Raw genomic sequence first — 14,690 nt, forward strand, 5'->3', positions numbered from 1 at the left:
TTTACCTGTTAGAAGTAGAGAAGCGATATTTCAGAGCTTAAGAATATGACATCTGCAGCCAACTTATAAAGTTCCAGTGCCTTTGCCATCACTCATCACTGAATCTGGTCCTTGGATAAACTACTTAAGTTCTCAGTACTTTGTTTCTTCATCTGAAAATTGGAAGTTACAATAGTATCTGCCTCGTAAGATAATTCTGATTGTTAAATGAGGTGCCATGGTGTAATATATAGCTCTTTGATTAGTGCCTAGAATACTGTAAAAGGATTTGTTCTTATTGAAAATGAATATATTTTGGTGGACAAAAAGGAAACAAAAAGTTAACATAAAGGTTTATGCTCTATCAAGCTTTTTAAAAAGTATTTTTGAATAAATCTTTCCAAGAAAAAATTTGCTTACTATAGGTGTTAGTTTCCCTGCTTTTAAAACAATATCATGTATTTTGTTTGTATATAGTATCATGACATCACAGCTTCCCAGGATTATCATAATAGGTGAAAAATTTTCCGTAAGCGTTTGATGTCAATTCCCATTGATGTAAAAATGCTTATGTACCAGTGTTTCACGGAACTATTCAACCTCAAAAGCCATTTTTAGATAAGTCATCCAGGGCAAATATGGTGCCTGAATTCAGGTCATGCCAACTGAGGAAAAGTGACTGATTTTTTAAAATATATTTAGTCATTGTCTTTTAATTATGCAGTTTATTTTTAGTTTGCAAGCTGGCATGTAATGAAGCCCATTTGCAAATTTAATTTTTCATACTGGCCAAGAAATCTTAGTTTTAAACATTGAGCTGGGTGTATTTGTAACTAGTAAATCTACAATGAAAAATATTGTTCTTTCTGTTTCTCCCCATAATACTCTAAGAAGATCTACAAAGCTGAATCCCAATAATGTAATGTATACCTGATATTGGTATATATAAGAAGAATGACAAGGCTATAAAAAGCATATAAGAATGATTAGAAAAAGACAACACTGCACCAAAACACCCCCTCTTTCAGGAGATCTTTTCTTTATGCTGAGTTTTTTGAGAATCTGACATTTAAAAATATGGTTACAATCTGAAGACAAGAAATTATTTACTGTAGGGTGAAATGAATTGAGTTTAATAGACATAGCTGTTTGGGGTGTGCAGGTCACATACATAATCAACCTTTCCCTCCTTCACACTCTTCAAGCTGGATGCAGGGAAATCATAGACTAGAAAGCCATCACAAAGAAATAAGAGTTCAGTTTAAAACAAACAAAAAAAAAAACACGTTTAATTGAGGCTTAGAATGAGCTTCTCTATTTTGTGTACATACTTAATATTTTAATATTTATATTTATCTCTCAGTATGGACTGAGAAGGTTAATTGAAAAAATACATCCTCAGTTTCTCAAACTAACTTCAAGGACAAATACAACCACAGATGGCTGATTTCACAGTAGTGAATATAAAGATAATGAATCTTGTTAAAATTTTCATGATCGTATAGCATTTGTCTTATCAATGAAGTGCTTTGTTAAATTCACCCAAAACAATTTATATGTATATGCATTTTTAATGCATAGTGCAGGTGGATATAATTACTGTTGCAAATTTTAATACAGGCTCTTCTTTTCAGGATACCTGCCATTCTAGAAGTTACAGAAATCTAAGTTTCAGTTTAATAAAACTTTAAGGTTTAATCATATAAAGGATACAATAGAAAGCTATTCAAGCTCTGCCCCCAGCTTAAGGCAGTCTTTCCTAAACTGTAAATGATATAAACCATATTTAACCAGTTAAATAGCTAAAGCTAAAGTATCTATTATCTTGAAATTTATAGCATTCATTTTTAAATATTTAGCTGTTAAATGAAGGCTTATGTTCTCTTTCAAAAATGGCATTTAAAAGGATTATTTGTTACAACTCCATATCAATGCAATTGAAAAATCTTTGAGTGCTTTCTGTTTGTAGGCTGTGTGCAAATATAAATATAATTTGGCCTATAAGTCCAGCGAAAGACAAACAAATAAATGGCCTCTAGAGTATTAGGGAGAATGATGGGATGCTGTTCTAGGGTAGAGAAGACAAAGGAGAATTAGTTAAATCTGCCTATCTGGTTTCTTAGGAACCAAAACACAGTCATGACAGAATATGTATGCTTTGTCTTCTTTTAAACCATTGGTCTAAATAATAAAGTGAGATCATACAATGTAAAATATGGCCATTTTCAGGAATTTCTCCTGAAATTGACTATGTGAATGACCATTGCTAAATGAATTATGGTGTAATCTACATCTATCATGGAGACAGCCAAATGAATGGCTAGGCTGTATTAGAGTCTGCTAATTTCCTACATAAAACTTCAGTTTCAATACTGCAGTTTCTCTGTCATAGGCTTTCTATTTTGTGCTTTAAAGCGTGTTTTGCTGCATTTTCTATGGTTCCTTAAGTATGTATGCAGCTTAGGACTTCACATACTGTGGATGCTTTATAAAGTTTGATTGAATGGTTTCTTCAGTAATTCATGTTATCACTGTTCCATCAGACCTCTTTAACACCGTTTACCTTCTTTGAAGTAGACGAGGAATTCTCCCTGATTTTAAAAAGGAGAATTCCTTAGGTCAGCAATGTGCTTGCTGCCCCTAAGTGAATCATGCAGAGTCCACTATCGTTATTCATTTAAAAAAATTAAATAACTGGAAAGTCCTTTACTTAAACATTAACCTCATAAATTATGACTCCAATGAAGAGAAGTAATAATCACAAAACTGATAGTCCGCGCGTGTGTGAATGTGTGTGCGTGTGAATGTGTGTATGCATGCACAGGAATGCATGTGCGTAGGCACATGTAGAACTCTGCCAGGCAGTGTGCTGTGTACTTTACATGTGCCAAATTCTTTGATTCTCTCAACCACTTTATGGGGTAGGTGCTGTTATTCTCTCATTTTGGGAGGGATCAAGATGGCAACATAGGAGGCTCCTGAACTTCTTTCCTCTCATGGCTGCACCAATTGTACAGCTACATATACAGAGCTGAGAGAAATCCAGAAACTAGCTGAGTGACTCCTCCACATCAGGTGAATGAGAAAATACCCACATCAAAATGGGTAGAAAATGTTGAGACATACTTTCCCCATAAACCCCACTCATAGCACAGGGCTGTGAAATTAGGAAGGAACCCCTAACTCTCAGCTTCTCCCTGAGGAGTGAATGGTTTGAAACACACATCTTGTGCCCCAACTTTTAAGGCTTCCACTCAAGGGATGTGAAAGCCAAAGGGGCTTGCATCCACAAGACCAGCAGGGCTATAGAAAACAAAGAAGCAGTTCTTAACAGGCACTCAGGCACTAGCCACACTATCACCCCAGGGCTCAGCACAGAGGGAGCAGGCAAAAATACCCATTTATCAGTCTTTTCTTGGAAGGTATTTTATTACGTACTTTACTTGATACTGCCTGAGCATCCTGCTAATTTGCATTAGCATCCTTCTAATTTGCATGCTTCTGGGGGCTGGCTGTGATCCTTCACGTTGCCAGAGGGAGCCAGTGGGCACTTCTGCTGCTTTTTCCCTCTAGTGCACTCCAACTATATAAAACCAGATCACTCACATCTTTCTTGAAGTAGCTTGTACACATACCCTGGGTGCCAACCTTTATGACGGGCACCTGAGGGACATGACCATCAGATCACCTGGCCCTGAGAGCCAATGGGGCTTGCATTCACAACTCCAACAGGACTATAGCAAACAGAGTAGTTTTTGTTGTTGTTGTTGTTCTGTTTGTTTTTTGCTTTTTTTTTTTAATTGAAGTATAGTTGATTTACAATGCTGTGTTAGTTTCAGGTGTACAGGAAAGTGATTATATATATATATATATATATATATATATATATATATATATATATATATATATATATATATACTTTTTAAGATGCTTTTACCTTATAAGTTATTACAAAATATTGAGTATAGTCTAGTTCTCTGTGCTATACAGTAGGCCCTTGATGGTTATTTGTTTTATATATAATAGTGTGTATATGTTAACCTCAAACTCCCAATTTATCCCTTCCCCTCCCTTTCCCCTTTAGTAACCATAAGGTTGTTGTTTATGTCTGTGGGTCTATTTCTGTTTTGTATATAAGTGCATAGTTTTTATTTAAATTTTGTTTTAAATTTCAGCCTTATTGATATATAATTGACATGTAAAATTATAACATATTTAAAGTGTATACTGTGGTGATTTGATATGTGTATATAAATGAAAGGATTCCCATCTAGTTAATTAACACATTCATCACCTCAATTTTTATTCATTCATTCATTCAGTCACTCATTCATTCGACTTACTGAAAACATTTGAGTTCTGTTCTCTTAGCAAATTTCAGTTCCACAATACAGTGTTATCAACTGTAGTCACCATGTTTTACATTAGCTCCTCAGACCTTGTTCATCTTACAGCTGAAAGTTTGTACTCTTTTACCAACTTTTCTCTATTTCCCTCACCCTACTCCACCGTCCCTGACAACCACTTTTCTATTTTCTGTTTCTATAAGTTTGACTTTTTAAAAAAGATTCCACATATAAGTGATACCATGCAGTATTTGTCTTCTTTTGTCTTACTTATTTCACTTAGCATAATGCCATCAAGGTGCATCCATGTTGTTGGAAATGGCAGTATTGTCTTCTTTCTCATCACTGAATGAGATTCCACTGTGTGTGTGTGTATGTATGCGTGATAGATACATACACATTGCATCCTTATCCATTCATTCTTTGATGGACTCTTAGGTTGTTTCCATATCTTGGCTATGGTGAATGATGGTGCCATGAACGGGGGTGCAGATGTCTCTTTGAGATCGTCTTCTCGTTTTTTGGATCTATATGCAGTAGTGGGAATTCTGGGTCATATGGTAGTTCTATATTTAATTTTTTGAGGAACTTCCATACTGTCCTCCATACTGGCTTCACCAATTTATATTCCCATCCACAGTGCTCAAGGGTACCCTTTTGTCCATATCCTCATGAACACTTGTTATCTCTTGTCTTTTTGATGATAGACATCCTAACAGGTGTGAGATAATACATCACTGTAGTTTTAATTTGCACATCCCTAATGACTGGTGATGTTGAGCACTTTTTCACATATCTATTACCATTTGTATGTCTTCTTTGGAAAAATGTCTATTCACATTCTTTTTCCATTTTTTAATTGAGTTATTATTTTTTGGTTATTGAGTTATGTAAGTATCTTTTATATTTTGGATATTAACCCCTTTTGGATATGTGGTCTGCAAATGTACTCTCCCATTCCATAGGTTGCCTTTGCATTTTGTTGATGGTTTTCTTTGCTGTGCAGGAGCTTTTAGTTTGACGTAGTCCACTTTTTTTATTTTTGCTTTTGTTGCCCGTGCTTTTGGTAGTATATACAAAAAATCTTTGCCAGAAACCATGTCAAGGAGCTTACCCCCTATGTTTTCTTCTAGAAGTTTTATGGTTTCAGTTCTTACATTCAAGTCTCCATTTTGAGTTGATCTTTGTGTATGGTATAAGAAAGGAGTCCAGTTTCATTCTTTTGCATGTAGTTGTTCAGTTTTCCAAACCCCATTTATTGAAGAGATTATCCTTTCCACACTGTATATTCTTGGCTCTTTTGTTGCAAATTAACTGACTATATATATGCATGGGCTTATTTCTAGGCTCTCTATTCTGTTCCATTTATCTATGTGTTTGTTTTTATGACAATACCTTACTATTTTGACTAATATAGTTTCATAATTAAGTTTGAAATTAGGAAGTGCAGTGCCAGCTTTGTTCTTCTTTCTCAGGATTGCTTAGGCTATTTTAAGTGTTTTGTGATTTCATATTAATTTTAGGATTGTTTGTTCTATTTCTGTGAAAAATGCCATTGGGATTTTGATAAGGATTATATTTAATCAGTAGATTGCTTTGGGTAGTATGGTCATTTTAACAACATTAATTCTTTGAATCCATGAGCACAGGATATCTTTCCATTTATTTGTGTCTTCTAAAGAAGCAGTTTCAAATGGGAGCAGGAGCACCCCACCTGCATACCATGGTTATACACCCATACTTGACACAGAAGAAGCAGGCAAAAATGCCCATCTGCCAGTTTTCCCCTGGGAGAGGCTTAACTGCATACTTTCCCAGCTGCTACCTGAGGATCTGGCTTCTAATTACCCTGCATCTAGGTGCTGACTGCAGTCATCCCCCTTGGGGCACTGACAGGTCTTGGAACACTCTCAAATACTGGGAACCACTAAGAACAAAGACTGCAGCTTGGACAGTCACAAAGGATTGAGAGACAACCCGGAGTTTGGATCGGACTGATTGACAAGCTTCATCTCCTACAAGAGAGCAGTCTGTCAAGACTACGAGAGGTGGCTGTCTTATCTAACGTTCAGAAACCAACTTGGAGAGACAAGGAAAATGAAGAAACATGGGAGTATGTTCCAAACAAAAGAACAAGATAAATCTTTAGAAACCGATCTTAGTGAAACAGAGATAAGTGATTTACGCAATAGAGAGTTCATGCAGATAAGCCAGAGAAAGCAGAGGTAGTTATATTTATATCAAACAAAATAGACTTTAAGCCAAGATGGCAACAAGAGACAAAGAAGGCCATTATATAATGATAAAGAGGCCAATTCAAGATTATATGACAATTATAAATATTTATGCACCCAAATGTCAGAGTTCCTAAATGTATAAAGCAAATATTAACAGATCTGGAGAGAGATATAGACAGCAATACAATAATAATGGGGGACTTCAATACCCCACTTTCAATAATGGTTTGCTTATCCAGAGAGAAAATCAGTAAGGAAACGGTAGACTTAAATTACACTATAGATCTAACAAGCATACATGGAACATTCATTCCAACACTAGCAGAATACACATCCTTCACAATGCCCATGGAACATTTTCCGAGATAGATCATATGTTAGGCCACAAAACAAGTCTTAATAAATTTAAGAGGATCAAAATCGTATCAGGCATTTTTTTCAACCACCATGGTATAAAACTAGAAATCAATTACAAGAAGAAAAAGTGAAAGTTCACAGATATGTAGAGATTAAACAACATACTCCTTAACAACCAATGGATCAAAAAGAAATCAGAGGAAAAATCAAAAACAACTTGAGACAAATGAAAATGGAAACATAACATACCAAACTTATGAGATGTAGCAGAATCAGATGTAAGAGGGAATTTGGTAGTGATAAATGCCTACATTAAGAAAAAAGAAAGATCTGAAATAAACAACCTAACTTTACAGCTCAAGGAACTAGAAAAAGAAGAACAAACTAATCCCATTAGTAGAAGGAAGGAAATAACAAAGATCAGAGCAGAAATAAATGAAATAGGGACTAAAAGATAATAGAGAAAAGATAAACAGAATTGACAAACCTGAAAAGATGCTCAACAATCAGTAATCATTAGGGAAATGCAAATCAAAACCACAATGATATGTCACCTTACACCTGTTAGGATGTCTGTTATCAAAAAGACAAAAGGTAAATGCTGGAAAGGATGTGAAAAAAGAGGACTCTTGTGAATTGTGGGTGGGAATGTAAATTGGTGTAGCCGCTATAGAAAACAGTATAGAGGTTCCTCAAAAAATTAAAAATAGAGCTACTATATGATCTGACATTCTCACTTCTCTGTATATATATCCAAAGGAAAGGAAATCATGATCTTGAAGACGTATCTCTACTCCCCTGTTCATGACAGCATTATTCACAATAGCCAAGGTATGGAAACAACCTAAGTGCCTGTGGACCAATGAATAGATAAAGAAAATTATATATATATGCCCACACATAACAGGATGTGCCTCCACCTCAGCATGTGGACCTTTTCTGGCTGCTGCAGAGCATCTGCTTCTCCTTGGCCTTCATTCTGAGTTGCACTTCTCATCCTAGACTTCCTATCCTGTGTCCTTTGATGGGTACCCTGCAGGAACCAGGGGGTGGCTCTCACTCCAGTCAGCAGCACTAACTGGGACCACTGCAAGAGTCAGCAGTGAGGTCACTGTGAGTCCCACCCATGACCTGCCAGCAGTGTTAATCCAACAAGAGCTTTCTCCTTTTTGTGGCCTCCACCACTCAGCACTTACCCAGGGGATGGATGTATGATATATATATATATGATATATATATATATATATATATATCATATATATATATCATATGACATATATATGATATATATATGAATATATATATATAATATATATATATAATTCAGCCTTAAAAGGAAGGAAATTCTGTCATTTGCAACAACATGAGTGATCCTAGAAGGCATTGTGCTAAGTGAAATAAGCCAGACAGAGAAAAATAAATGCTGCATGATTTTACTTATATTATATATAGAATACAAAAATATAGTTGCACTATTAACAGCAGAATGATTGTTACCATGGGCTGGGGGTGGGGGAAATAGGGAGAGGCTGGTAAAAGGTTACAAACTTCCAGTTTTAAAATGAATAAATTGTGAGGATCTAATGTATAAGATGATGACATAGTCAATAGGACTGTATTGTATAATTGAAATTTGCTAAGAGTATAGAAGTGTTAAGTGTTTTCACACACACACACAAAATCAAATATGTGAAGTGATGGATGTGTTAATTAAGTTGATAGTCGGAATCCTTCCATAATGTATGTGTACCTCAAATCATCACACTGTACACTTTAAATATATTCCAGTTTTGTTAATTATACCTCAATGAAGCTGAAAAAAATTATCCTCATTTTACAGATGAGAAAACTGAAGTGTAGAAAAGTAATTTTCCCAAGACCATGCAACTAGTCATTGACATACCTTAGAATCAAAGCATGACTTTTTGTGCCAGAGCTTTGAATGTCTAATACTGTGCTATTCCTCGCCAGTGGAGAAACTGGTAAATGGCCTTCCCAGCAATAAGCCATGATGAACTAAGATGTTAGTTTCCTATCCTGTAAAATATGAGAATTGGACTAGATGAGGTCAAAGGGCCTATCCATATCCAACATGTTATGATTATTATTTTTTAAAGGTAGTTCCATAAGATTTTATCTTTTCTGGATCTTCCCCCCACCCCCCAGCCTACATCTACTGAGTCATGGGTTGGAAACCAGTGGAAAATTCCCCATGTGACAGTCTGCTCAATTTAGGAAGTAGCTCTCCTTTCATCATTTAAGTCAACTTTGGCTAGGGTTTAAATCATGTTTGATATAAATTTGAGCTACTTTATTTTTCTGAAATATAATATACTTAAATCAAAAAATTGTAATTACAAAGTAGGAATACATTTCTTTATAGGGCCACATGTCCTTTAAAAGCAGTTGCTGTGACTGGACTGTGTTTCCCTTTCCAGTGCTTTGCACTAAATTGATGCTCAGTAAATGTTTGTTGAATAAAATTAACATAAGGTGTTTTTAAACACCAGTTTACATGAAAGTCTGTGATTGAATATGGATTTATATTTACTGTAAGTAATCTATGAAATTTCATTATTTAAGCTCTGTTTCTCATAATTTTTTGTTTGTTTGTTAGCTTATTTCCATTTGTAAAAGGTCAACAAAGGCCTTGCTTGTAATTGCTGATTCAGCACTATTATTTTAGAAACACACACACACACACACACACACAGTTAAATGTGTAACATTCTATTTTCTTTAAGTATCTGGTCCAGTACTCAATAGACTAGTTGCAGATTTGAGAGTCAAAAGTGGGGGAAAACCATGTGTTTCTTAGAGACTATATGGGTCCTAATGTTACCGTTTGTAAAGTGCTCAGGAAATGAGATTCTAGAGAATTTTATTGATTGAATTTGTATAGTAGAAAAAAACATTTTGGAGGAATACTGGGGGAAGACATTTATTACACAGTGTTGTGGAGTCTGTGAGTGATATGCCTGAAAGGATGCTTTGAGACCACAAGAAGTGAGTCACTTGCCTAAAGTGCCACAGTTACTTACCAGCAGAGTAGAGGCTGGGAGAATTTAAACATCTTTATTCCCAGTTCACTTATCTTCCCAATGCCCTGCATTCATAGGTTAATTCATTTACTCATTCTCTCATTTATTAAAAAACTATTTGCTATGCACACATCATATTCTAAGCACTTTGATGGATTCCAGAGATACATGAGTGAACTAAACAAACAGGGCTTCTGCCATTGTAGGTTTACCGACCTTTGGCTTTTCTTCAGTGTTTGAGTATTATTAAATTATGGAATTTAGTTTGGGAATACATGTTTCTATGATAAAAGAGATTTAGTTGAAAATTAAGAAGTTATTTCTTTCTATATTCCCATAAATTGTGGATTTTGTTGACTAATGGGAATTTATAGAGCAAGTTCATTTTTCTATCACTATTTTTTTTAGATTGATTAATTATACAATGATCCTTATGAAGTTTCTGAAAATTTAGGCACCTTAGAGAAATGGGAATGGGGTTATAAAGCAGTGATTTATTTATAAGTTTTCCTACAAAATGGAAAATCCTGAATGTCAGGAGTCGGAGATTAAGGGTCAGCCATTAATCCCCAGCTGAAGATTTTCTTCTTCCATTACCAAACCTCAGGGACTGTGTGATAGTTTTGTTAAGAAAGCTGTTTCTTCTTTAAATCTCAGTAATGTTGTAGACAGTGTTTTAAAAACCAGCCAAATTGGTGTGAAATGCTCATGACCAGTTATTTCAGTACTTCCTGGTTTTTCCTTCTCTACCTAGCCTGGATGTTTAGTTTCCTGCTTGTCTGTAATAAAGATAACTAATAAATTCTCTCTCTCAAGAATGTTTAAATTGTAACTGTTCTTCCTAAATATATTTGAATTTTAAAATAAGGTAAAAGTAAAGCCAAAAAAACCCCAAAATACTAAACTATGGAATTTGAAGGGCAGGATAACCTTCACATCACATCACCTATGGATAAAGTTAGCCTCTGTGTCAAATGTATCTCTAAATGGTGTATACTAGTTTTGCCTACTTTCTTACATTCCGTTATATATAAGTATGAAAATGTGAAGTTACTCTTCATATTTTTAATATCGATTGTATGTTGTATAATACTTATTTAATAGACAAAAATTGAGGCAAAAATATGTGGCTATTTGACATCATTTTTCATTAGGATTTTGACATTTAAAAAGTTCTGGATACTCTCAATTTACTGTATTGCATGATTTTTAAGAGAAAACATTTTTCTGTTACAATTGTAAATAGGTTGGTTTTGGTCAATTGATATTTACTGGATAATTGAGAAGTGCTTTGCACATTAACTGGCCTTTGTTTAGCTAAAGGCAGTGATTTTCTAAGGTAAACAGATCAGGAAAAGATGTATCATCTAATCCTTTTGGGTTCCTTTCCTTTTTCTGGGTTCTCTGTTATATTTCCAGGGTCTTTCTTTTTTCTGCATTAACATCTGTTCAGTTTAATCCTGACTATACAATTTCTAGCAACTGGGAGAATGTATGGCAAATACAAAAATTGCTCAGAGCAAGGCAGAAATACTTAAAGGTGTTCATTACTAATAAAATCAAAAGGAATTAAGTTTATTTTTAGCTCAGAAAATTGAATGCTGAAAGTGGATTAATAGTACTATTCAATTAAGTGGTGTGTGTGTGTGTGTGTGTGTGTGTGTTTATTTAGGAGGGATTGTTAGTAGTCTCCCGATCTATTACAGAAACAAGAACATGAAGACAAACTGTTGTTACAGCAAATGACGTTAGTCATTAAGAAGTATTCTTGTCTCTGGGGGTTTAGAGAACCTCTTTAATTTGTAAATTCTGAATATCACCTTATGTGAGAATAATCTGGAGATATAACCGGGCAGAGAATGAGCAACCAATAAGAAGAAAGGGAGTGTTCATAGGCAGTGGTAACCAGTAGGTTTCACCAGAATTTGTAGCTGACGATGATATTAACACATGGAAGTTACACTAGATGTAACACAGGGGAGCTGAGAGCCACCAAGGCACGTGTATATCAAGATACTCTGCAGTTAAGCTGTTAAACACACTCCTGAATAACTAGCTGGCTTTGCACACATTTTGTAAAACAGGCATGGTTATTTACTGGCTTACCTTTTTGTTACCCCAATGCATTATTTTACACACAGAGCTCAAAATTTTCATTTTTATCTGTACCCTAATTGGTTAGACATGCATACAACTCTTTTAATATTCACTTACTCTCCCCCATCCTTTCCTTCTTCATCCTCATCCCTCCCCCAATCACCTGTTCCCAGGTTACCAAGTTCTAATATAGAAATAGAGTGTGCAGCTTCTACAGTTGCTAGAAGTGGGTTAGGCAGGTGTTTGATGAAAAATGACCCATCAAGGACTATAGTTAGTAGAAGGGAGAGGGGAGACAGGTATCAGGTTTCCTGTTGGAGGAGAATTGTATCCTGAATGGTACTAATTGCCGTGAATCAAGCTCAATGTTTCAACAATAGCCAGTCACACCTGCACAGTCTCCTCCCATGTCTTATAACTGGTCCAGCAGTTAAATAGCTGTAAAGCACTGTCTCCCTGTCTCATTTCCCCTGAGTTCCAACAGCAATAGTAGCAATAGCAGCTGGAGAAGCGGCAGCCAGAGATAGGCAGGGCTGTTGCTTGCAGCCGCTGCGCGGCGGATTGCCTCGTCGACACACATACACACACACACACACGCACCCGCACAGATTTCCAATATCAGCGCATCTTGATATAAATCAAGGACTCAAAGACAGGAGAGAAGAGCATTAGTCATGGACAACAGGTATTTCATCTCTGACAAATTCCTCCTGATGCTTGTTGGTTTGGATAACAAAATAATCATTCTTGATACCTAGCTTGAGTGGGAGACTGGAGGTGGCCGCGATAGAGGAGGGGGGACGTGGGAGGAGTGAGGGGTGGGGAAGGGGACTGCTAAAGATGACTTTCAGGCTCCGGAAACCTACATCTTTCAGCCTCCGCTGTTTTTGAGTTGCAAATTGTCAGGAACCGGGGGACTGCAGGCAGCCCTTGTGGTTGACTGGAAATCGATTTCCATCTCTCAGACACTAGTTAGAATGGGCTGTGTGTTCTGGAAGGGGGTGGAAGTAGGGAGGAGGAGGTGCTGTGAGCAGAGTTCTTGAAGCTCCACGCCTCTGGGGAAGCCGAGCTGCGTGGGGGACTCCTGACTGAGCGGAGCGTGTGAATTGGAAAGGATCCTGCTAGCTGGCTAGTCCCAGTTCCTCTCCAGAAAAGCAGTTGCTCTGGCTTCAGAGATGTGCCCAGCCTTCGCCTGCATCACACTGCAGTAAGTTCAACTCGACACGGTTGGCAAGTTGAGTGGCTTCTGGGTATGTAGTGTGGGGGGAAGGGAAGCTGACAAGAAATGGTGAGGAAAGTTAGAAAAGCAGAGCTTTGAATTCTCCATGAGGTATTAAATCGGTTGGTCTCCTTGACTCCTGTCCTAGTTACGGTATAGTCGAGTTACTCTCAGTTATTTGCAGACGGATACTGCTTGTTGGTTAGGTCTGCAAGAAGCACCCTGTTCGTGGCGACTTTCAGCAACAAAACTGGTAAACACATTCTAGATTTAATTACAAGAGTGGGCTTCTGAAAGTTACTAACGGATAGCAGCTTGCATTTTCAACAGAAAATTTGTAAACAGGCTGGCTTAGATCTTCAAACGCCCAGTTAATTAAGTTTCATTCCAGACTTATTCCTAACCTGTAAAGAAGCAATCAAACAAAACAAAAGTCTTTGATTTACTTCATTAAATTAAAATAAAACGTGAAGTAGGTCTTTAGATAATTGCTAGGCAACAGTCGAGGCGACACTGATGTTATGATAAACATTCAAGTACTCTTTAGTGGGTGCAGGATTCCCCCAGTTTCTTACTACTGCAATATTCTCCTCCACTCGCTAAACAGTGCCTTCCTTGTGATTTCTAAGTGGTGGTTTCTTACCTAGATGGCTTTATACTTAGAAACAAGCTGCGTGGTGTTCACTGGCAAAAAGTGAGGCTTAAAAAACTTTTTAAAAAATGACTTCTACTGGTGGCTCAAATTGCAGATAACCAACTTTTAAAAGGAGGTAAAAACAGGTCAGCAAAGGCCAGCCCATTGTAAAGCAAATGACCAAACGAATGTGAATGCAGGCAGAATACTAAAGGTCTTTTTCAGAAAGGAAACTAGAAATAATTAACCTAAAAACGTTGGGGTAATTCTAACCAGGTCCTCTTTTACACTGACTAGATTTTTATAATGGAGAAAAAAACGGGAATCTCTTAAGCAGAAAGAATATGTCACAAAAATACTAGACTTAGCCACAGGATCACTGAAGAGAATACTATATTACTATAGTTTTCGCTAAGAAATATTAATGGAAAAACAGAGGTTATCTAAAACAGAATGCAGGATTTTAAGCTGAACACTTTCATATACTTCCATAAATTCTATAGGTTAAAAGGGTGTCAAAACTTAGGAAACAACTATTGTGAAATGCAAAGTAATCTGAAATTCTCCATCATTAGAGAAGAGGAAACTAAAGGTCAGTCTCCTCCAATTATTTCAGTTTTCAGTTGTGTTAATCTTTTTCTAACCCACCTAATCTTGATTATTTTATTACAAACATATTCTGAATGTAATATGAATTACTTTGCCTACTCATCTTGGGGATCTCCAGATATATTTGTGTTATTATTGAAATACCCAACTTTTTAGAGGTAACCCATTCCA

This window comes from Eubalaena glacialis, chromosome 8 (assembly GCF_028564815.1).
Source record: "Eubalaena glacialis isolate mEubGla1 chromosome 8, mEubGla1.1.hap2.+ XY, whole genome shotgun sequence".
NCBI classification, from domain to species: Eukaryota; Metazoa; Chordata; class Mammalia; order Artiodactyla; family Balaenidae; genus Eubalaena; species Eubalaena glacialis.